The 23,115-nt window shown below is 43.3% G+C and overlaps 1 long non-coding RNA gene across 1 annotated transcript; it reads left to right on the forward strand.

The window, feature by feature from the left end:
* The first annotated feature begins 13,558 nt into the window (after window positions 1-13,558).
* LOC123580925 lies at window positions 13,559-22,311 on the forward strand. The gene is made up of 2 exons (XR_006703536.1): window positions 13,559-16,171; window positions 20,527-22,311. It is a non-coding gene; the product is annotated as an uncharacterized LOC123580925 (long non-coding RNA).
* The last annotated feature ends 804 nt before the right edge of the window (window positions 22,312-23,115 follow it).

The raw sequence follows: 23,115 nt of genomic DNA on the forward strand, positions 1-23,115 counted from the left end.
ATGCACACAGGGAGGGGGTACCCGCAGACGACTTGACAAAGGGTCTTACCTCTTTACCTAAAGGGGAAACCCGCACTTTTAATACACATTTGTAAAATGTCCACACTACAGCACTGCTCCATCACCCGAGGATCCAGATATTAAATTATCTACTCGGAGGTGCAAAGGCCATCAAAAAGTGCTGCCGGCCAAATAAAGGAAGTTCCCAGATACAAGTGAAATTCTAAGTGTTCTTTCCTTCCTGATCTACCGTCCTATCAAGTCAATATAAGTGCCTGTGTTCTCTTGTGGGTACACGTCACGGCTAAAGTTAAGGGTGAACAGTCTGAACGTAAGCCAGCTATTAGCAAATGTGCTAACACAGATTCTATCTTTAGCTGGGCTGTGAAGAACTAAAGGTGTTAATGTAAAAGCAGTAAAGACTTTGCCATCTCCCACTATTATTTGGGGGAAATGTCAACTGGAGAGACACGGAGGTAGGGTGAGGAGGAGGTGAAGCCTGAACTCCAGCAGAGGTCTTACAGGCTAGAGCGCACACACACACTGTGACTTTCAGGGATATCACGCATGGGAGGACAGGCTGCCTGCATAAATCGAAGAAATCACCCTTTATAACAAAAACCTTTTAAGAAATGTACGGTGGAGGGGCGGTGCCTGGGTGGTTCAGTTGGCTGAGAGTCCGACTTCAGCTCAAGTCCTGATCTTTCAGTTAGTGAGTTTGAGCCCTGCATCAGGCTCATTGCGGTCAGTACAGAGCTCTCTTCAGATCCTCTGTCCCCCTCTGTCTCTGCCCCTCCCTCTCCATGCACGCACTCTCTCTCTCTCTCAAAAATAAAATAGTAAAAATTTTTTCTGAACTGTATGGTAGAAATGCATAGCAGCCTCCATTAATGAATTCATTTTAGAGGTTCCCTGGTCACAACACAACATGTTAAGTAGCATGCCTCATGTGACTATCTGTCTTCCGAACAGCTAAGTCTTGACCTGAAGGAGAGAAGAAAGGACCAGACCACATTTGTTTATATTTCACAGCATTGGGAAGTGGCAATATTTCTTGTGAGCCAGCATGGCAATTACTTGCATGACACTTACTGTCACTATGACAGAAAAAACTTAAGAGAGCAGCTGTTTAAGTCTGATTACATTTAGCTTAATGTCTGCTACAAAATGGCATTTTCATACATGCACAGGTCTAGGCATCTCAGCATCCACAGCCTTCTGTGATGGACACAGAGCAGCAGGATTACTAGGCCAGCAGTCAAGGGTCCCAGGTTCAAATTCTTGTTCTGCCACTTGCTTGCTGTGGGATACTGGGCAAGTAAATGCTTCAGCTTCCTCATCTGTACAATGGGGATAATCACCATATGTCCAAGGGTTGCTAGATGGGTTAAAGGAGTTTGTGCAACAGGTAAGACTCTAAAGAAATGACCACTTAGCAGGTGTTGATGTAAGTGATGGCCATTATCTGTTCAGATTGTGCCTTGTCCTGTCATACCCCTAACCTTCCTCTTGAGTGCAAGGTGCTTGCTGTGTACCTCACGTCATATTGTAAAAAACTATGTCTGCTTCTGCCACAATCTACCAAGAATTCAGGGCTTGAGGGCAAAGGCTAGGGCATGACCCTCTTTGCATTAATATCACCAAACCCAGCAGATGATCTGATATACATTAAATGTTTGCTGCAGTGAACAATTCTATGTAGAAAACAAATGACCTAAAGCGAACAAATAGCACCCCTCATTTCAAGCTGATAGATCTCATTTTGGTTATTCATCCCTTTGGCTCTATAGCACAGCATTAAATGAATAAAGTAGCTAGTTTGGGAGAATTAAGAACCAAAAGTTACACTAGGCTTGGTTCACAAAGATCACAACTACTGTTGGATCCCTTGGATATATTCCAAACGGGATGATAGCAGAGATACTCCAAATGCCTCTGTTATTACTGTTAAAAGAAAAATGGCCTGCCTTTTATCTGAAAATCCAAAAAGTCCCATTTAGTTTAAAGGTCTGTTTTGTTTATTTTTCCCTCTCTTCCACAGTAAGGAAAAGAGGCACTTCACAAGACAATAAGCTCACATTACATAGTGAGTTGGTGTTGTTTTCCTAAATGTAAATCTCTAACTTTCAAGTGGTTCACCGGGGCATACCCAGTCCATTTGGAAATCTTCTACAACCTACAGAGGATAGGATTCAAAATAAGAATGTACTTGAAATGATCTCTATCAAAGAAGATCCCACTCTCTTGACCCTAATAGAGCACTAGTCAGAAACTTGGGAGTAATTACTTTTATATTTTTTTCTCTCCGTAGGTTAAAACAGAGCAGAGTTCTGCTATTCAAGTCAGAAGACTTGACTTCTCATTTACAGATAACATGGGAAGTTTTGCATCAACTACGGGTACCATGTGGGGCTAAAGAGTTTACTAGTGATGACCTTCAGGCACTGAAGTCACTGAGAAATGCTGAAACAGCTTCTAAATCATTGAAGAATGAAGTGGCTTAATCTTAATGTGTATGTGCCTAACAGAATGTCAGAATACCGAAGGAAAAAATTAATGGAACTACAAGGAGAAATGGATGAATCCGCTATTATATTCAGAGACTTCAATAACCCCCTATCAGAAACGGATGGACTCATCAGGCAGAAAATCAGTAAGGACACGCCATCAACCAACTGGATAGGACATTCGCAGACTACTACATTCAACAACAGAATACACGGTCTTCAGAACCTCACGTGAACTTCACCAAGATACACCATATTCTGGACTATAAAAGACACTTTAACACATTTAAAATACTAGAAATCATACAGTGTCTGCTCTTAGACCGGAATGGAGTTACACCTGAAGTCAGTAAGAGGAATATAACTGGAAAACCCCCCAAATACTGGACACTAAACAAAATATATCTAAAAAACACCTGGGTCAAGGAAGAGATCTCAAGAGGAGTTAAAAAAATATTTTGAACTAAATAAAAATGGAAACACAACTCATCAAAATTTGTGGGATGCAGCAAAAGCAGTGCTTAGAGGGAAATTTACATTACTGAATGAATATATTAGAAAAGAAGAAAAATCTAAAATCAGTAGTCTAAGTTTTCATCTTGGGAAAACTTAGAAAAGCAAATTAAATCTAAAACAAGCAGAAGAATAACGAAGCTAGAATAATAGGTTTAGTTACTGTTTTTACTACTTTAAATATCTGAAAATCAGTCATCCACGTGAGACAGTACTCCTCAAACTTTGCCACTAAACCCCCCTAAATGGCAAAGAGAAGGAACTCATACCTATTCCTCAAGAGTCTGGGGGCACACCCTCAAACATTCCAAAGGGAAAAAAAGAATAGAAATTTATCTGAAGTCCTATATCCTAAAAATTAATTTTGGTATTTCAATCTTGCATTCTATTAACTAATACAGCCAAGGGTTTATTTTATTTTTTTAATGTTTATTTATTTTGGCGGGGGAGGGGCAGAGAGAGAGAGAGAAAGACACAGAATCCGAAGTAGGCTCCAGGCTCTGAGCTATCAGCACAGAGCCCAATGCGGGGCCAGAACCCACAAAACACGAGATCATGACTTGAGCCAATATCGGATGCTTAACTGACTGAGCAACCCCGGTGCCCCTGAGTTTTTTGGCTAAATTCTTCTTTGATTCTTTAATTATTCTCTATTCCTGGGAGGCACACCAGATTCGGTCTGTGGCTCTGAGAATGCCATGGCATACTTACTCCACAGTACTGCCCTCTGAAAAGGGGACGTGAAAATACACAGTCTCCGTTAACCAGAACATCACATGGAGGACTGCAGGCCTGCCTCATGCCCCCAGTTCCTGCAAAGCACAAAGTTCCAGAAACAATAAGAACATACAAGCAGGTTCACCATGCCTTTCAGAACAGTGAGACCGAGTGCCCATCAGTCTTCAGCCAAGCTAAGGAATGAGGTCAGTCATCCTTTCTCCCCAGGGATTCAAACATGGTAAGTAATCCTTCTCTCCACCACCACAAGTGTTTCTTCCTCCAACAGGCTCTAGGTGGGACAGAAGTAGAAGTCTTGTCATGAAAGGGAGCCAAGAATGTGAAGTGCTATCTACTGTACTACACTGTCTACTTTCCCAGTTTTCAATATTTTCTGCCGCCACCTCCTGGGGCAAACGACGCATTCCCAACTCAAAACAATGTTTCACTATAGGATGAGCCTCAAATTAATGGAACAGAATGAAAACTCCACAAATAGACTCAAATACTCCTAAACTGTCTCAAGTGACAAAAGTAGGATTTGGAATCAGTGATTAGAGAATAAATTATTCAACAAATGGCATAGAGTAACTTGGATCAGTATTTGGCAAAAAGGCAAGTTAGATTCCTATCCCACATGTTACACCGAAATATATTCCCAAAGAATTGAAATTGATTTATTTGTTATTTGAGAGCGAGAGTGAGAGCGAGCGAGCGAGCAGGGGAGAGGGACAGAGGGAGAGAGAGAGAGACAATCTCAAGCCGGTTCCATGCTCATCGCTGAGCCTGACACAGGGCTTGATCTCACGACCCCGGGATCATGACCTGAGCCAAAATCAAGAGTCTGACGCTCAATCAACTGATCCACCCACGTGCCCCAAGAATTGAAATTTAAATCCCAAAAGTAACAACATAAAAGTAGGAGGGGAGGGGCGCCTGGGTGGCTCAGTCGGTTGAGCGGTCCGGTCGACTTCGGCTCAGGTCATGATCTTGCGGTTTGTGAGTTCGAGCCCCGCTGACAGCTGGGAGCCTGGAGCCTGCTTCGGAATCTGTGTCCCCTCCTCTCTCTGCCCCTCCCCTGCTCATGCTCTGTCTCTCAATGACAAATAAACATTAATAAAACTTTTTAAAGTAGAAGGGGAAATGAGACAAAGAGTCACAGCAGATTCCTTCCTATCCCAAGTAGAAATCCTAAAGGAAAAATGAACAGATTTTAAATCCTTAAAAGTTAAAAACAAAAACAAAATGATACTTCTGTAAACCCAAACACAACACATATAAATGTACCCAGGACAATGAAGGAAATATTTTCAATAGATCTTTTAAAAAACTGCTTACAAATCAATAAGAAAATAATCTACCTGAAACATGGTCTAATTCACAAGAAAATTCAAACACTCAAACATGAAAAAAAGCATTCAATGTTATCAAACTTTGGTTTTAACCAAAGAAATACAAATTAAAACAATGAGACACCATTTTTCTAACACAATTAACAGAATCTAGAAAATTAAAATACTAATCATAGGCAAGTTTGCCAACAAATAGGCATTCACACGTAGGTGGTCGACATATAAATCTGTACAGCTTTTCTGGAGGGCAGATTGTCAAAACATATTAAGAGGTGAAAAAGTGTGTACCTTTTGACCTAGTAGTGCATTTCTGGGGATTTGGTCATAGAAGATAATTAGAAGATACTAGTAATGATTTAGCTGCAAGAATTTTCATTTCAGGTTTGAATATCCGAGCTTGAGACAACCTATATCTCTACCCATAAAGGATGGATAAATAAACAATGACAGAGTTGTACAATGGAATGTGTTATAGACATCATAAAAAGGATAGGTTGATAGATTTTTTTTTTGGCATTTTTGCTACAGAAATATCTTCCCTACATACTGTAAGTGAAAAGCAGATTTAAAAATACCAAATGCTTTTTTTTGTTTGAAGGAAGAAGTGAGTTTACAAATATCTGTATCCATACAGAGAAAGAGATCTGGTAGAATACTTGCCAGTTAAACCTAGTAAAGTGATGTCAAATTTGGGGGGTGCTTTTTTGATTCTTCTGTTTATAGATTCTGATTTGAACTTCATTTCGGAAAAAGAGTGAGGGGGATTTAACCGAGGCCAGCAGAGAAGGTGTGTACCCCGAATGACCCACGTGGGGAGGTGGTGACCAGAGGGTGGACGTGCTCTGTGGACACTAAGAAGCCTGTTTGTTTTGGGGTTTTCTTTTTACTGTTTTTTTGAGAGGGTGAGAGAGCAAGCGAGTGCAGGCGAGGGGCAGAGAGAGGGGGAGTCAGAGAATCCGAAGGAGGCTCCCTGCTGTCAGCACAAAGCTCCATGTGGGGCTTGAACCCAGGAGCCCTGAGAACATGACCTGAGCCGAAGCTGGACGCTCAACCGACTGAGCCACCCAGGCGCCCGTTTTGGGGTTTTCTTTGTGTGGCAAGGGAGGGGCCGATGAGATTTAGAGACAGTCCAGATCCAGAAAGATTCCCCATCTGTGTGATCTATGAGTTTACCTCACCTCTCTAAATAATGCTCAGGCTCCAAGCTTGCTTTCATTCCAGTTCAGGGGCCTATGATTCATCCCCTGAAACCCTAATTATAACACCCAAGGTCTGCTATGTGCAAAAAACATCTGTCATTGTTTAAATTTGCTGGCAGGGAATGTGTACAGCATGCAAACAGGCCTGATGATACGCTCCTCCAAAGCAAAAATAATAACCCAGAAACTGTTCCAAGGTGAGAAGTGTTCAAGCCCAGAGTTTCCAACTGAGCTCAGTGACATAGAAGATGAACAGGTTATGTCCCTCCATAGTTCACATGCCAGCTCCTCAGAGCCACTGCCATGGTCAAAGTTATAGGTCTTACGCTTTCTCTTTCAACCAAGAAAAGTATCTTATGTTTGTGTTCGCTGTATTGGTTCCCAAGGCCCAGCAGAGGGAGGGGAGCAGAGTGTGTAATTGCAAACCTCTCATTTATCTGCTTCAGCCACTTTTGTGTCACCGCATTACGTGTACCATTTAGCCAGTTAATCTCCTGCACCTCTTGGAAGTAATTACCCAGAGAATGCCTCTGACCTGGCAAGAGATGACGAAACAGCAGTAAAGGTGCATCTGTCCTTTAAGTGCCCAGGAGAATTGTTTACTGACCTCATTCAAACTCAGATCAAAGGCCCTAAAGAACTCAAGCTGAAGATATGGTCTCTTTGTAAGAATCCAATATTTTTTTTTTTACTGAGAAGTTCTGATTGTAAAAACAAAAAAGAACCAAAAAGCAAATGAGCAAACGGCAAAAATCTCCCACACCAGCACTGGCTGTCTTGCTTCAAACACTCTAGTGGCATCTCATGGACACAGTAGTGTATTTGGAGGTTTTGAAACTTTTTAAAGCTTGAGCCAACAGGAAGCTAGTTAGTAGCCTTTGCTAGAAATTACAATGCCACGCATCATCCAAATCAGAAATGGCAGTACTATAACAACTTTGGCACCTGCAGTTATGCAAATAAACTGGTTATTTCCCTGGGCTCCTGGGAACACTATTAAAATGAAGCCTTCGCTTGAATTTGGTTTAAGATTAAAAAGAAGGGGCGCCTGGGTGGCTCAGTCGGTTAAGCGTCCGACTTCGGCTCAGGTCACGATCTCGCGGTTTGTGAGTTCGAGCCCCGCATCGGGTTCTGTGCTGACAGCTCAGAGTCTGGAGCCCGTTTCAGATTCTGTGTCTCCCTCTCTCTCTGCCCCTCCCCTGTTCATGCTCTGTCTTTCCCTGTCTCAAAAATAAATAAATAAATAAATAAATAAATAAATAAATAAATAAATAAATAAATAAAAGAGGTTTTGGGTCTCCCCCTCCAAAGTTATTATTAAGAAAAAAAAACTTAAAAATGTATTTTGTTTTGGGGGCCTAGGTACTTACTTATTTTCATATTTGGTAAAGTCACATTAGCTGGGACCACAGATGCAAAAGAAAACTTTAAGTTAAAATGAGATTGTTTACAAATCTATGCTAAAAATTTAGAAATCTGAATTGAATAGATGGTGAGGAAAATAATTACCAAAAATGACTCAAGAGGTGGAAAATTTAAACTGACCACTAGCAATTTCTTTCAAGCCTTCACAGAGCCATTTGCTTCCATATCTCAACTACTTAAGAGTATATAACAGACAGAATGTTTTAAAATGTATTTTATAAAGCTGACATAATGCTGATTATCAAAACCTAAAAAAGAGGGGCACCTGGGTGGCTCAGTCGGTTGAGCGTCTGACTCTTGATTTCGGCTCAGGTCATGATCTCAGGTCATAATCATAGGACACAGCCTGCGTTGGGCTCATTGCTGAGCGTGGAGCCTGCTTAAGATTCTTTCTCTCTCCCTCTCTGCCCCTCTCCCTTGCTCACACTCTCTTAAATAAAAAAACAAAAAACAAAACACAAAACAGAACACTAAAAAAGAAAACAAGGCCCCCAAACTTCAGAATGGATCAAATCCAGCAGTATGTACAGAGAATAATCCCACAGAGCCAAGGAGGGTTCATTCCGGGGAAGTGAAGGATGGCTTTAACATAATCAGGTCAATAAAAGTCCTCAAAACATTTGAAAGAAGCAAGACCCACAACTCGTATTATCTCCTCTGCTTTAAAAAACAAAGCTAAATGCCAAATCTCTTAGGTTATAAAGTTCATTTTATTAACATGATAAAGTTTATTTGTATATATACACATACAGTAAAACCTTGGATTGCGAGTAACTTGTTCTGCAAGTGTTCTGCAAGATGAGCAAACACTTCCAATATATTTTAACTTGATAAATGAGTGACGTCTTGCAATGTGAGTAATACGTGACGGTAAATGTCACGTGATCACAACTGAGCCAAACGGTTCTTGAAATTCGCTTTGATATACAAGTGCTTTGGATTACAAGCATGTTTCTGGGACAAATTATGCTCACAATCCACGGTTTTACTATATATACATTTTCACACCTATGTATATATAATATGTCCTCACATATACATAATCACAAAGTCATCCTTAACTGTTTATGCTACAAATATTATCAGTAAGTCAAGAAAAATGAAAGGATATCTATTGCCTTTTAAAAAATGTTCTTTGGGTTGCCTGACTGGCTCAGTCAGTTAAGCGTCCCACTTCGGCTCAGGTCATGATCTCACAGTTCTGGAGTTCGAGCCCCGCATGGGACCCTGGGCTGACAGCTCAGAGCCTGAAGCCTGCTTCCGATTCTATGTCTCCCTTTCTCTTTGCCCCTTCCCCACTCATTCTCTCTCCTCTCAAAAATAAATAAATATTTAAAAAATAAATAAATTAAAAAAAATAAAAAATGTTCTTCAAATTCTAGCCAGCTATAAGAAAAAGTAGTAAGGGCTAAAAATATGGAATGGAAGGAGGAAAAGCTATCGCTATTCAAGATTACGTGATCATGTACCGGCAAACCAAAGAGAATAAACTGAAGGACTATTAGAATTAACAAAACCCATTACAAAAGAAATATATATTTTTAAATACTAGCAACAACCGGTTATAATAGAGAGCAGGAGGAAATGTCTAACTCGCTAAAACACAAGCTCTAGGTCTTATTTTTGGCTGATTCCCTAGCATCTAGAAGCTGTCTTGGCACAGAATAGGTGCTTAATAAACATTTGCAGAATACATGAATGAACAAATTCACAATAAGTGCAAAAATACAAAATAATAGAACCAAATTAAATACAGATTCAAGTACTGATAGGAATTTAGCATGGGATAAAAATGGAATATCAAAACCATAGTAGACAGGATAGATTATTCCACAAATAGCAATTGAGACCATTAACTGGTTGACTATTAAAAAAAAATGTGAGTTGTACTTCATACCATATACAAGAATAGATTCTAGATAGAATAGTTGAACATAATATATGAGACTTAGGAGAAAAAAAAATAAGTAAATATTTGCCTTATCTTAGGCAAGATTTTCCTTGCCTTAGGAAGGTTCTCCTAACTGTGTAAGCGATGGTAGAGAGCTTAAAGGGGAAAGATATATTTTTTTTGGTTTCTGCTACATAAAAACCTTTGGTATGTCAAAAATACCATAACCAAAAAAGATATACAATAAATGGGGGAAACACCTGCAAAATATTAATATCCTTTTTATATAAATTGTTATTATAAAGCTCTAAGGATACTCAATCAATATGAAAAAAATTGAAAAGATTAAGTTGCAAAGATGACATGGCCAACAAAAATAATTTAGTCATCTCAGCAAATATTAAATATGAAGACTGGACTGAGGTCTCCAATCAACTTGGCAAATGTTAAAACTAACTTCTAGAGTTATGGAAGATTCAAGAAAATGGTGTTCATACACTGCTGGTGGGAGAAAAGACCAATTGCTAGGAATTTTTCTAAAGATGTGCCAAACATTTATGTATACAAATGTCTGTTGTATCATTTATCTTCCTTGATTTCAGGCATTTTAATTAATATAGGCTTGTTATAAAAAAATTAACCAGTTGAAACCAAGGCACTGTCCTATATATACAGTTCTATGCCTTTCTAAATTTAATAGATCATGAAACCTTTATTCTTTCAAATAGCTACATAGCAAATCATTGTACTGTTATATAAAGATAACTTGTTTAAGGAATTTCCTTAAATAGTTATAACAGTGGGTACTGGCAACTTGTTATAAACTAATCAATAATCACCATCCTTCACATTTTTATTTGCATATTTAGGCAACTATTTAATAGGATATATATCAAAAAGTGGAACTGATAACCCAAGTTATGCCCGCCTAAAATTGATAGCTATTGCCACACTACCTTCCAAAAGAGTTGTACCAACTTATATTCCCCAATAGTGTGCAGATTCTTCACAGTGAGAAATGGGAAAAATGTATATGGACAAAAGTGTTTCAGAATTGGTTAAATTATATTAAATCTAGTCAAGAGGTTATTTCCCAGCCACTAGGAATGATGTAATGGGTGAATGTTTAATGACTTAAAAAATGAATGACTTAAAAAGTGTTTATTATGAAGGTTGTTAAATTGCAAAAACAAGTAAGTTAAACAGTGTGAATCCATCAAAATTCAGATATGCTTTCAAAGAATATCTACCTATATATTCATCCATAGGCTGTATAACAAAATGTTAATCATGGTTATCTTTGGGTGTTAGAACCACAGGTCACTGAAACACTTTTTTCTCTTATGCTTTCCAGAATTTGCAAATGGTCTAGAAGAGGGGAAAAATGTTTTTCTGCAATCATTAAAAACATTAAATCCTAATCTATTTTTGAAAAATAACAATAAAACAATTATTCTGAAGACTAACTGTATCAGCATTGGTAGAATTTATATGCAACCACCCTTCATAGTTTAGGATAAATGTTAACTATGTGGCCAAGTGTTTGCCAACAGAGTCTACACTACCCCAGAGGGTCCTCAAGTGCGTAGTGGTCTCCTCTGAGGTTCCACTTGTGCTCTAGATGGGCCAAGGGCAGAGATGAAGACCCAGGATCTCTGCCTCTAAAGAATCCCCAACTGCTAGAGAGGACAAGCACCAACCAATGTTAATCCAAGGCAGGACATGGAGGGAGCAGAGCGCTGCTGCTGAGGTTCCCAGACAGAAAAGTTAACACATTCAAAGATAAAACCAAAAAACGTAAGACAATAGCTGGCTGGTGTTCTGTAAGTTATACAAGCTTGTTACACAAAGGAGTTACCCATACATCCCTTCTTGAGGAAGTCCTAACCATTTCTCTACAAGTACTTGAGAAATGCAAACACTAGAGTGGGGGAAACTGAATGCTTTTCAAGGTAAGGAAGCAGACAACAAAAAATTAAAAGCAAAAGTGCTGAGCATAGAATTCACTTGACTAGGGGAGAGACTCCACGTGAAATTGTGTTTCCTATGACTTGAGGGGGGAAAAAGGCACTAGCAAATATAAAATTCCATTTCAACAAACTTCTTTTTCCAAGCCCAGGTAACAACTATTTACGTCATATTCAATACAACCAATTCATTTTTTTCAGTTTATTTATTTATTGTGTGTGTGTGTGTGTGTGAGAGAGAGAGAGAGAGAGAGAGAGAGAGAGAGAGAGAGAAACAGAATCCTAAGCAGGCTCCGGGCTGCCAGCACCAATGTGAGGCTCGAACTCACAAACCGTGAGATCATGACCTGAGCTGAAACCAAGAATTGACTAAGCCACCCAGGCACCCCAGTACAACCAATTCATAATGTTTCAAAAGACTACCCAGATTTTTGGAGTTGGTCTAAAGAGAATGTGCCTTGTACTTGAAGAGCTCCAAAGAGATGGTTCTGGTAGCCTAGATTTTAGGCTTTCCTGATTCTATGAAAGATTTTTTATATTTGACATTTCACAAGGGGGGAAAAAAGGCAAAACAAAACCAGAAGTCACTGTAAAAGTGCTCGAATTCTCCATCTAGATGCAATCTTAAATGTATTAGCCTTCAGCATAAAATTAAATTCGTACTTTAAAATGAGGTGATTAAAAATAGTTGAAATGACAGCCAAACAACGGTCAATTTTTGGCAACCCCCCAAAAAAGAAAGCGGGAGATGCTCAGCATTGGTCAGCTTAAGTCTAATGAGAGAAGATGGTCACATTTTCCAGAGGTAAAGGTCAAGGACACTTATGACAATTAAGAGATCTCAGCAAGAGTTCTAACTCTGCTCTGGTCAGCAAGACAGGCCACAGAAGCACCTTTAATAATGGCTCGTAAATCCACAGCAGCATTCATAAACATCAGCACGTACTTTAGATAAAACGCAACTGGGTAAGCCAGAAGCTTCCCTAACAGGTACCGGCTGAAGAGCAGTGGTTCTCCAAGGGCCCCTCTCCTCTCCTCCCCACCAGCAGCTTAAGCTACACCTGGACACTTGTCAGACATGCAAACTCCTACCTCCTACCAGGCAACCTGGTTTACCAAGCCCTCCAGGTGGCTGTGATTTGAGGCACGCTGCGGAAGGTCCTACAGAGGTTTTACGTGTGAAACCAGGCACAAGATACCCAATTCAGTGTGCCACGCTAATCCCATTTTGGCTGACCCAACCTCCACTTCCCAATGCCCATCCCTTTCAGCGGGCAGCCCACAGAGTAGGACTTTGTTCAAACACACTTTCAAAAGGCCCTTAGAGATAGGTCTAATGGAAAAGTCAGCTATTTTTCCTATGTTACCATAGTAACAGGAAGCATCATTTACTCCTGTAAGAAAGGTCCCCTTTGCAGGGGACACTGAATATTTACAGAAAGATCTCTTTATCCTAGGAAACCAAATTTTGGAAAAGCAAATATGGGAAACTCAGCCTCTAAGCCTTCCATATACACCTTTACAGCCCATGTTCTAAGTGAACTTTCCCTAATTATGGCTGCCCAATAAGGAAAACATGTGTCCTGGGCAAACCTCCACTGTCTACTCTGAAAGACATCATTTCCATGTAATGGAGAAGAGGGCTGTCTTACTTCATGCCCTCTACTGGTCCCTCAGTCCCAAATCCACAGGGAAACTGACCTGCTTCATCTCTACCCATCCTTAATGACACCTGGGGTCCTAGGACCCTTCTTTAGGTTACAACCAGTCCTACTTCTGGGAACTGCCATAAACATAATGGTTATTTCTGGATTATAAAATCCATTTCTGTATTATAAAATCAATTTCATTTTGTCAGTCCTTTATAAGTATAGTTTATAAATAGCTTCTATATTTACCATCTCATTTGATTCTCCTAACAGCCTGTGAGGTGGGTGCAGTTTTATTATTCCCACTTTACAGGTAAGAAAACTGGAACTTAGTGCTGACTTCAATAAACTGACCACCGAACACTGAGGAAATACAAATGTTTTGCATCAAAAATTAAAGAATTCATGACGTCCAAAAAAAAAAAAAATATCCCAAACTTGCTTGAATTGGCATCTGCCAAATGACCCTCACTAAATCATTAAGTGGATTTTTAGGTTGGGTGGTATTTTCTGGTTTAGGAAAGGTGGGGAGCTAGAAGATAAGACAGTCAAACTTTCCAGCTACAGAATGGACACAATCTGCTGTAACATCTGGAATTCTATGGGGTTCAAAGTTATAACAACAATGGTGATGATGGCACTAAGATTAATTCAATTCTTACTACGTCACAGGCACCATTCTATGTACGTTAAATATATCCAACAATCCTGTTAATTTCACAGATGAGCAAAACAAGACACAGAAAAGCTAAGTAACTTGCCCAGGATCACACCATCTTGTTCCCTGCTCACAGAGGAGGATGTGGGACTGAAGGTGCCAAGCTCCTATGAGGTGTGGCTGGTCAGTGATGGAAATCTGACATGGAGGCAGCCACCACAGGAACCCAGATCACATTTCCAATGTTGCCATTTAAGCAACAGTCTCCACACTCTTCCAGCCAAAACATCAATCATCGCTCAGGTTCCAAGTAATCAGGAGCATCAGCTGAGACTCCAAACAACCAGTTTCTTTTCAGACTGTCTCCACGAAGATTGGGGAGGAGGGGAGAGATCTCGGCTTTCTAGATTTGCCGATTTGCCTGGAACTGCCTTCAACCAATTTAAGAGAAATTAGAGAGGAAAGCAGCTCTGGAGGAAATGTGCAAATTAAAGATGCATGTGGCACTGATGAGTGCTATTCAGTAATCTAGCGGAAAGTGAGGTGGGAGGCAGAAGTTATAGTCAATGATCAGAACTAAAGGCTTAAGAAAAAAGAAATATAAATAAAAAACTCGTGTAAAGTATTCCTGCCTTCTTTTTCCTTTTTTTTTTTTCTTTCCAACTGCTCATATTTTGGAACTGTATGAGCCAGCTTTTACATACTGATCAATCTTTTTAAGTTTATACATTCTTTTTTTAAGAAACAAAGATCAGGTTGAACTCCTAGGCAAAAAGGAAAAATAACATGACGAATGCATGCAATCTTCATGGGCAAGGGCAGGGCAACTCTCAATGTGAGAGTTCACCATCTTTTCCTGCCTCTAATTTTCACTGAATAACCTAAGACCACCTTCAGATCCTAGGAGTCCAACAGAAAACCCAATTTAACAGCAAGTTCTAGGGTATTCCATATAATCTCACCTTCAGGAAAAGTCCCCAAACTGGGAGATGGGACTCTAGTGACCAACCACAGTTAAGTGACCTTTCAAACACTTGATTCTCCCACACTCTAACAATCCTGGCCCAAGTACTTACTCACTGTGGGCTTTGGGTACTTCACCTTCCTCCTCTGTAAAACAGGGACGATAATACCTTCTTCATCAGGTGGTGGGAAAATTAAATGAATAGCACTTATTAATTAAATGAAAAGCACTTAGAACAGTGCCTGGCACAGAGTAAGTGTTCAAATGGCATAAGCTATTATTACTACCAGAATTTGCAAACAAACAAAAAACACTACAAAGGCACCTGCAGACAGGAGGCTTCTGATGTACCGGTAATGTTTTGTTGCTTTAAAAACCATCTAAAATCAGAACCGTCAATACAAAAAATTAAAAAGGTTTTGTAAACGGGGAGGAAAAGCCATCCATAATCATGCCACCTGTTGGTGAGTTTCAGGGTAAGCTACATCTCTGAGCCTGGGTTCCACCACTGCTCCGTTTCCCTCTAAAACGATGCCTCCCCTCCTGCTGCGGTTCTTAACCAGCGTTTCATGGGCAGAATTACAGGCGGGTCCGTGAGCCCTCTGAAACTGTACAGGAACTGGGTGAGGCTGCGGCTCTGGGCATTTTTTGAGGGGAAGGGCTCCACAGCTTTTCTCAGGCTACAATAAATTATCCAGGTAGGAGCAACTTGCTTTATAGGGTTAAGCTCAGGGGATGTCGACTGAGCAATTCATTTTACGGAAGCTGCACCAATAAACCTGGACACCTGGGCTGTTAACCAGCTATCTCAATAGCAGAGAGGCCCGGCACGGAGAGGGGCGAGAGCCCGCCAGGCAGCGCACTGCACTGCACCCCTTACCCCTTACATACAGTCCTGTGAACTTCACCGCGGAAAAACTCACGGGCTCCACAGATGAGACCCAGGTTTGCCGAGTTTAACTTTCCCTCCCTTCCCCCAACTCGCGTTCCCTTCCAAGAACAAACGCAAAGGAAATTGGCAACGCTCCGTCTAGGGTTTCACTCCTGCCCTCGGCTGACACTTAAACCACTTCTCCCAGGGAAGTTAATTAAAAGCACAATTAATCCGCACAAAAATCCAAAACATACCCCAAAGCTCAAGAGCTCCTGAAGTTAGAAGATTGAGGGCTCCTCTGCTGATTGTGACCTTCTGGCCGTCACTGGGTCTCAGGGGTAGGCAGGGGATACGACAGGGAAGAGGCATAGGGTCTGACGCCAGCCACCTTCTCCGCGTCTATGCTTACCGCCACCAGTGAGGACGGGCTTGGTTGGAGACAGCCAGGTATGCAGGTAGGTGTGGGCAAGTGTACGAACACCGAGCCGCGGCGGATTAAAGTTCAAGCCCGTTCGCACACCGCTTCCCCTTCCCCGGCCGGCGTTCTCACGCACGGCCCAGGCGGCCACTCCCCGGGGAAAGCCTGGGCGCTCGACGGTCCCCCTCTTTGGAATGGGCTCCTCCAAAACCCTAGTAAGCCCTCGTGACTTCCACTGCCCCCCACCCCCAGCCTCCAACCCTTGAAAAGCATGAACCTCCCTCGACTCTCCTAGGCGGGCGCAGAAACCCCCCAGGAAAAAGAAATGGAGGGGCCAGCGGAAAGCGGGGTGTCGCCGAGGGCAGGTGGCTCAGGGCGCGCAGCAGGCAGCGTACGTACCCAGCGCGAGCAAGGCGAGCTGTCCAGCCGAGGGGACCATCTTACGGGCGGCGGGCAGCAGGCGCTCCAGCCTCCTGCCCTACCTGCGGTGCCCGAGTGGCGAAGCGGCGCCGCGCTGCGGGGGAAAAAGGCGCCGGCGAGGCAAGGCCAGCCCCCGGCGCGGGCGGGCGGAGGCAGGACCGAACGCTCTCTGCTGCACTCACCCTGACGCGCGGCCGGCCGGGCGGAAATGGGAAGGCGGTTACCGTCACCTCTCCGCCACTCGGGGACCGGGCCACTGCGGACCACCCTCCCTCCCCGATAGGGGTGCCCCCCTACGGCCACAGCGGGTGGGGGTTTGGGGCTGGGGGCGGGGACGCCGCGCGCACAGTGCAGGGCGCGGGCGGCGGGCGGGGCGGGGCGAGCGGGGAATCTCGGAACCCCGCCGCGCTAGCCGGGCACCCAGGCGGAGGGAAAGGCAGGAAGCGCCCGACTTCAGACACCACCCTCAGACTAGCAGCGCAGTGCGGCCGCGGCGGGGCTCGAGCGTCCGGGCGCGGTGGTCGCTTCCAGGCTCTGCGCAGGGGAGCGGAGCCGCCCGGGCGTCCGGCACCTGCGCGGACGGCCGCTGCGGGGGGCTCTCCCCGCTGGGACTGCAGACGCGCCCCGGAACGGGACCTGAGAGCCTCGCCCGCCGCCTGCCAAAGACTTGGCCGGAGGAAAGGGCTCCCCAGTATCCAGCAAAGAATTTGTTAAACCAGGTTTCCAACCTGCACCCCTATCCCAGCTGAGAATTCTCGATTCTAGGGAGGCCGGCCAGGGCACAGCCACCCCAAGTTGTCAGGCGGCGTTGTTGAGATCAGCGAGCTTCCGCACATCTGGCCTGGGATTAATAATGAAGATGGGTCTCGAAGGGGCACCTGGTTATCCACCATTATTACTACCATTCAGGCCACCCCCCACCCCGACCCCGCCACAGGCAGCCGGGGCCAAGAACAGGGTAGCTAGCATGCAGCCTGGTGGGCCCAAAGAGAGGGATGTATGGGCTGGAGCCACCTGGGTGTCCCTTTCAGGATTTGTGGCCTGGAGCTCGCCCCCAGTGCTGGAATTTGGGGAAGTGGAGAGGGGACAGAGGGAAGACATTCTGGGTAGAGAATGGACGACCCATAGGTTTCTTGGGGGCCATCCATAAGTTCCCTTAGGACCGTCCATAGGGGACAGTATGTTCCCAAGAGGCAGTGACCCATCCTATACCAGATGCCCCAAGCTGAGGGACACTCTTCTCCTGGCCCCACCAGACTAGGAGGAGATACACCCACTTTCCTTGGAGGATGGGGATGGGGGGAGTCTCTTGATGTTTTCTTGGCCTAAAACTCAGACTCTCAGGTTTGACTTCTGTTAAGTTTGTTTCATATGAGCTGAGGGGCCTAATTCTGAAAAGGAAGCATCAGGCCATTGGCCTTGACATTTGGCAGGAAATACCAGTGTAGAAAGGGATTTTGAAAACAGTGTGAATTTACTTTGAGAAGCCATTCCTTTCAATACATTTGTCAGAGGATACCTTGCTGTTCTCTCAACCTTTAATAATCTGCAGTGAGGGTTGTGTGCTAAGTCCTGGAGTGCACCTTTTCCTGTATCCATACCATGCTTGTACAGGGTGAATGCACACAGACTCTCTCTTTAGTAAGTGGTTCCTGACTCCCTGATTCAGTGTTCACCTCTTTAGGCTGGTGTTAACCTATTTTGATGGCTTTTCCATCTCCTTCCTAGACTGGCCTGCCTTGGTTACAGGAGGGAAGAAATCCATTTTCAATGGCCTTCTCCTGTTCTCCAGGACCCCCAGCTAGGACTGGAGAATGGACCCATTGCCCCGTTTCCTGCTAGAATGCACACATCAAGTTCACTGTGGCCGAGAGCTAGCTGTCCAGGCTGGCAAGAGTGGGTTGAGCAGTCTCCCCTTCTCTTTCTCCTGCCCACACACAAAGTCGTAGGTGGGGGGAAGTAGCAGCAGAATCAAACCAATGAGCTTATCCCCTTCAGGTCTGTAAAATCTTTTTAATCAAGAGATAATTTGATATCTTGTAAACTAAAGAGGACTCAAATCAAAGTACATCGAATGCTTTGGAATCATTAATTCTCCACCAACATGTTCAGGAGCCAGCCCACATGTGCAGTTTTATAAACCTTCCAACTCATTCAAGTCAAACAGATAATCAACATTTTCTTAAAAAAACATCTGTAGCATTTCTTGGTAAACTGAGTTGAGGTAGTTTTTGAACACTTATTTATAGAAGTAGGAGGAAACCTGATATCCTAAAATGTGAACATTCTGCCTTTGGTGTCTTCCACATCTCATTGAATCCTCATAGCAACCCTTATGAGGTAGAGTCCATCTTCCTTTTATTTGAAAATAATTGAGACCCAGAGAACTTAGAAAATAACCAGAGTTCCAAAGCCTGCGAGAGCCTGATTTTGAAAGCAAAACGAGCTGGTTCAAGGCTGATATGTTGGCTTCTATGCTTTGCTGCCTCAGTTACCACATTTTTAATAAGGATAATACTGAACTCACTGGGTTGATGTGGAGACTAGATGCAAGAATTTATTTGCATGTGTAGCACAGTATTTATCAAAAAAATATAGCTATTGTTTAAAGAAAATCTCTCTCAGTGGACATATTTTCTCCTCTCTCAATTTCCTACCATTACCTTTATCACTTCCGTATCAGTTCCTTTGCTCATGCCTGTTCATGTGTGTGTATGTGTGTGTGTGTGCCTTCCTATGGGGATAGTTTCATAGGCTCATTGGGAGCCATGGATTTAGTTTCTCAGCCTGTGGTATAAGAGGAAAGGGGGGGGGGGGATTACAGAATGCTGTTTAGAGCCAAAAAATCATTTTTTTTTAAAGGGTGGTGTGCTCTTTTTGTGTTTTAGCCGTATGGAATATGTTGCTGTCTGAGCTGCATGAAGTTTTTTTTGCTGTGGCCCCTAAAGCTCTGTGGAGATGTGAGTGTGTTCCTTCACCTACAGGCACTGCAGCTCCCTCGCCAGGCCACCTGGTTTCTGTGTGCCTGTGGGGCCTGGTGACTGCGTGGCCTTCCCACCAGGAATACACCTGGGCTGCCTTTGCACACCCTTGCTTCAGCTGGCCTTGAGCTCAAGGACAGTCCCTTCTGTACTAAGCCAGTGACAGCCTCTCCTCCCTGTGCAAACAAGAGAACTATGTTATGTTCTACTCAGAAGCTGGTAAAATCCCACTGTCACTTTTCCCCTTCCTTCTACATACTTATTACAGAGTGTATGGTTTAAAGAGTCCCCTTCTTCACTGTAATCAGCCTCCCCCTCCTTCCTGATTCATCTGGGAAGTGATTATGGGGCCAGAAGCACCAGAGTCTTCCCTGAATGATTCAAGCCAGCTAAGCTCGCCGTTGAGCTCGGCAGTTACCCGAGATATTAGGGAGTAAATGGCCTGGACACTCTTGGGGAGGAAGCACGGCTCTGGGCCACAGCACTGGATGGACTGCGATTCCTACAGACAAGCTTCAGAGAGCAATGACCAGAGTTGGTTTCGGGTGGCAGCCGCAGATGGGGTGCTCTGAGGGAAAACAGGAAGGGGTGCCTGGCCCAATAGGATGGCAAAAGTCAAATGTCATCTGTGTATGAGAGAGAGGGAGAGAGAGAGAAAGAAAGGTTTTATAAAGAACTCTGGAGAACTGTGTTTAGACAGGAGATTTGACTGTGCGGAGGGATTTAGGAACAGGAATCTAGTCCAATGTAAGGTATTGTCCAAGTATCAGCCCCCTCTGCAGCCTCAGCTATCAGTGTCCTCCTTACCTGTAGCCAAAAGAAAAATAGGAAACCTTGTGCTGAATCATTTTTACATTTTTCATCAGCATAATGGGCGGGGTGTGAAGCCCTGAGAGGCATTTGCTTCATCCTCAGCTACCTGGGTGATTTTCATGGCCAATGTTCTCCAGAGACTGATCTGACCTTCTGCTTAATGTCTTCCACCCTCCAGCTCTCAAGCCTACTTCCGGAATGCACACTGAAGTTATATATTGAGCTTGACTCCATCCTCCACAAGGGATATCACAGCGTGGCTCTAATGCCCAGTCATGAAGTCTGGAGGTTGATGGCTCTACACGTGGTCTAAGCAGCTCCAGGACATTAAGGCATGGGTCAGAGTCTCTGAGACAGAGTTACCAGCTGGCTGCTACAACTAAAGACATTCATTTGCTCATATAGTTTGTGAACTGCCTAGCTGACCAGGATGCAGTAGAGGTACCCAGAGGATGCAGCTCAGCTGATGTCAAACCATTCCAGCTTGCACGCTTGGAGGCAGAAGAGCTATGCCCTCGATCCTGTCTTTGCTGCCCTTCCCCCAACAGCCACAGCTTTCTGAGAAGAAGACTGGCCCCAGAATTCTCAGGAGTTGGAGGGAAAAGTCCTAAATTAAACACCTAGAAATCCTTAGGCAAGCAAAACTAACAATTTTGATGGAAATAGGGTAGTGATGATCCGGAAAAGCAACAGGGAGGCAGGGAAAAGGAAGCATAAAGAACCGAGCAAGGAGAAATCAAAGAAAGAGAGTACAAAGAGGACTGGGTAATTTAATTTTCAGTGATGGCTCAATCTGCCTGATAAACTCAAGAAATTCTCCTTAAGCTCAGAGGAAAAGGACAAAAGAAATTGTGAGAGATAAAAGTTGAGACAGAGAAAAGACAAAGCCAAGATATTAAAAATCTTTTCATAACGTGCCCAGAAAGGGAGCATAGAGCTGATAGAGGAGAAACTGTTCTTGTACCCTACATCAGAGGAGTCAGTGACGCCAGGAGGGGTTATACATCCCATAGGTCTATAAGGTGGAGGGGACTTTGTCTAAAGGGCCTATGAAAAGTACAAGGACAGACTTCCACTCTGTGACAGACGTTTAAACCCTCACATTGAACTTCTCATCCTGCCTTTCTTCCAAACTCCCATTGAAACAGCCAAAGGAAAATAATGATAGGGGAAAATCTGTCATTCTTCAAAACTGAAGAAGGATTACACCCACATACCAGACATTTCAAGGAATTTCTGTGAGACTTAATGCAGATGAAACCAGTTTGAGAGAAGGGTTTGACAACCTTCAATTCCCCTCACAGAAAAGAACCGCCTCTCCAGGGAGGGACCCCCACCAGGACCCAGTGATGCTCCCAGAGTTGGTGGTGACAAGGGCTGTGGGCAAAAATTGATCCCAGAAAAGTCAGGAGGGGCAAATCTCCTTCGTCCTGAAGCATGCAGGATTGCCCAGGTATGGGAGTGCACACAGGACAAGGGTCCCACTGGGGGCTCACATTTGATGCCTGGCACAGAGAGAACATTGCCAAGGAGCTAGCTTGATGTGGTTACATGCAGGGAAAAGGAACTCTTTAATATGAAGGTGAAACTGCTCTTTTGAGAGTCTCCACAGACAACTGGCTCTTAATTGTTTTCTTTCATCCATTCATTCATGACAAGCCTGCTATGTTCCAGGCACTGAGTTAGGCACTAGGGATTCAACAATGGACAAGTAGAGTGTTCTCTGTTTTGTGAAGTCACTCAAAAGAATTCAGCTTACCTCAGAAAGAAAAAAAAATCATCTTTGCATTTGCTACATAAACGCCAAAGACCACAGAGCAATATGCACGGAATTTTGAGGGGAGAGGACTGTGACACAAATTTGTTTCTTATCAAGATATCTTAGACAAGCAGCTCTAAAAAACATAAACTATTCAGATACCACCCAACTGAGAAAAAAAAAAAAAAAAAAAAAGACTCTACAGAAAAGTGTTCCAGAAAAGCAAATAAACTCAACAATGCAAGAGAAATAGTGTAAAAGAAATGGCAGTGAGCGATGGAAACAATAGAACTTAATGAATGAACCTTATGCCTGATTTTGAATACATTGTGGCATTCCTGTGGATGCCAGAAGGATGCACATTTTCCTTCCCTTCCTACTAAGAGAATCCCAATTTTGTGTGATCACAACATGCCCTGACCCAGAGGGTGAAGCAAGACAACTCATTGCTCATTGTTGATGTTTGGCCGAGGGCTGGGTATGTGACTGAGTTCTGACCAATGAAATGTCAGGGAAAGTCTCCTGTCAGGCTTCTGGGGAAAGAATTGCTTCCTGATATAGATGGGTAGTGAGGTGGCCTGACCTTTCTTCCTCCCTTGAAGATGGTTGTCTAGGGATGAAATATCTGGAGTATGACATCAACCTTGTGACCACGAGGAGAAGGCCAAGAGAATCTGAGAGAGGCCCACATAGCACCTTGACATTTAAGAGCTACTGAACCAACATGGACCTGCCTCCCTCCACCCTCCTTTCTGTATGGTGTAATTAAATGCCCTTAATGTCAAAGCCACTGTTAGGTAGTCTGATATGTGAAGCTGACGGTATGGTTGGAAATTTAATAAAGTTATAGGAGATAATTCTTGAAAGAACACATATATGCGTTGGTTAGGATTTAGAGTTAAGTAATCATAATCATCTAAATCTAAAGGGCCAGGTTATTATAGACACTTGGAGGACAGGATGGCATAGGAGAAGGGAAAGCAAAAATGTGCTTACTTTGTCCTTTTT

Source organism: Leopardus geoffroyi, chromosome A3, assembly GCF_018350155.1.
Source record: "Leopardus geoffroyi isolate Oge1 chromosome A3, O.geoffroyi_Oge1_pat1.0, whole genome shotgun sequence".
Lineage (NCBI taxonomy): Eukaryota > Metazoa > Chordata > Mammalia > Carnivora > Felidae > Leopardus > Leopardus geoffroyi.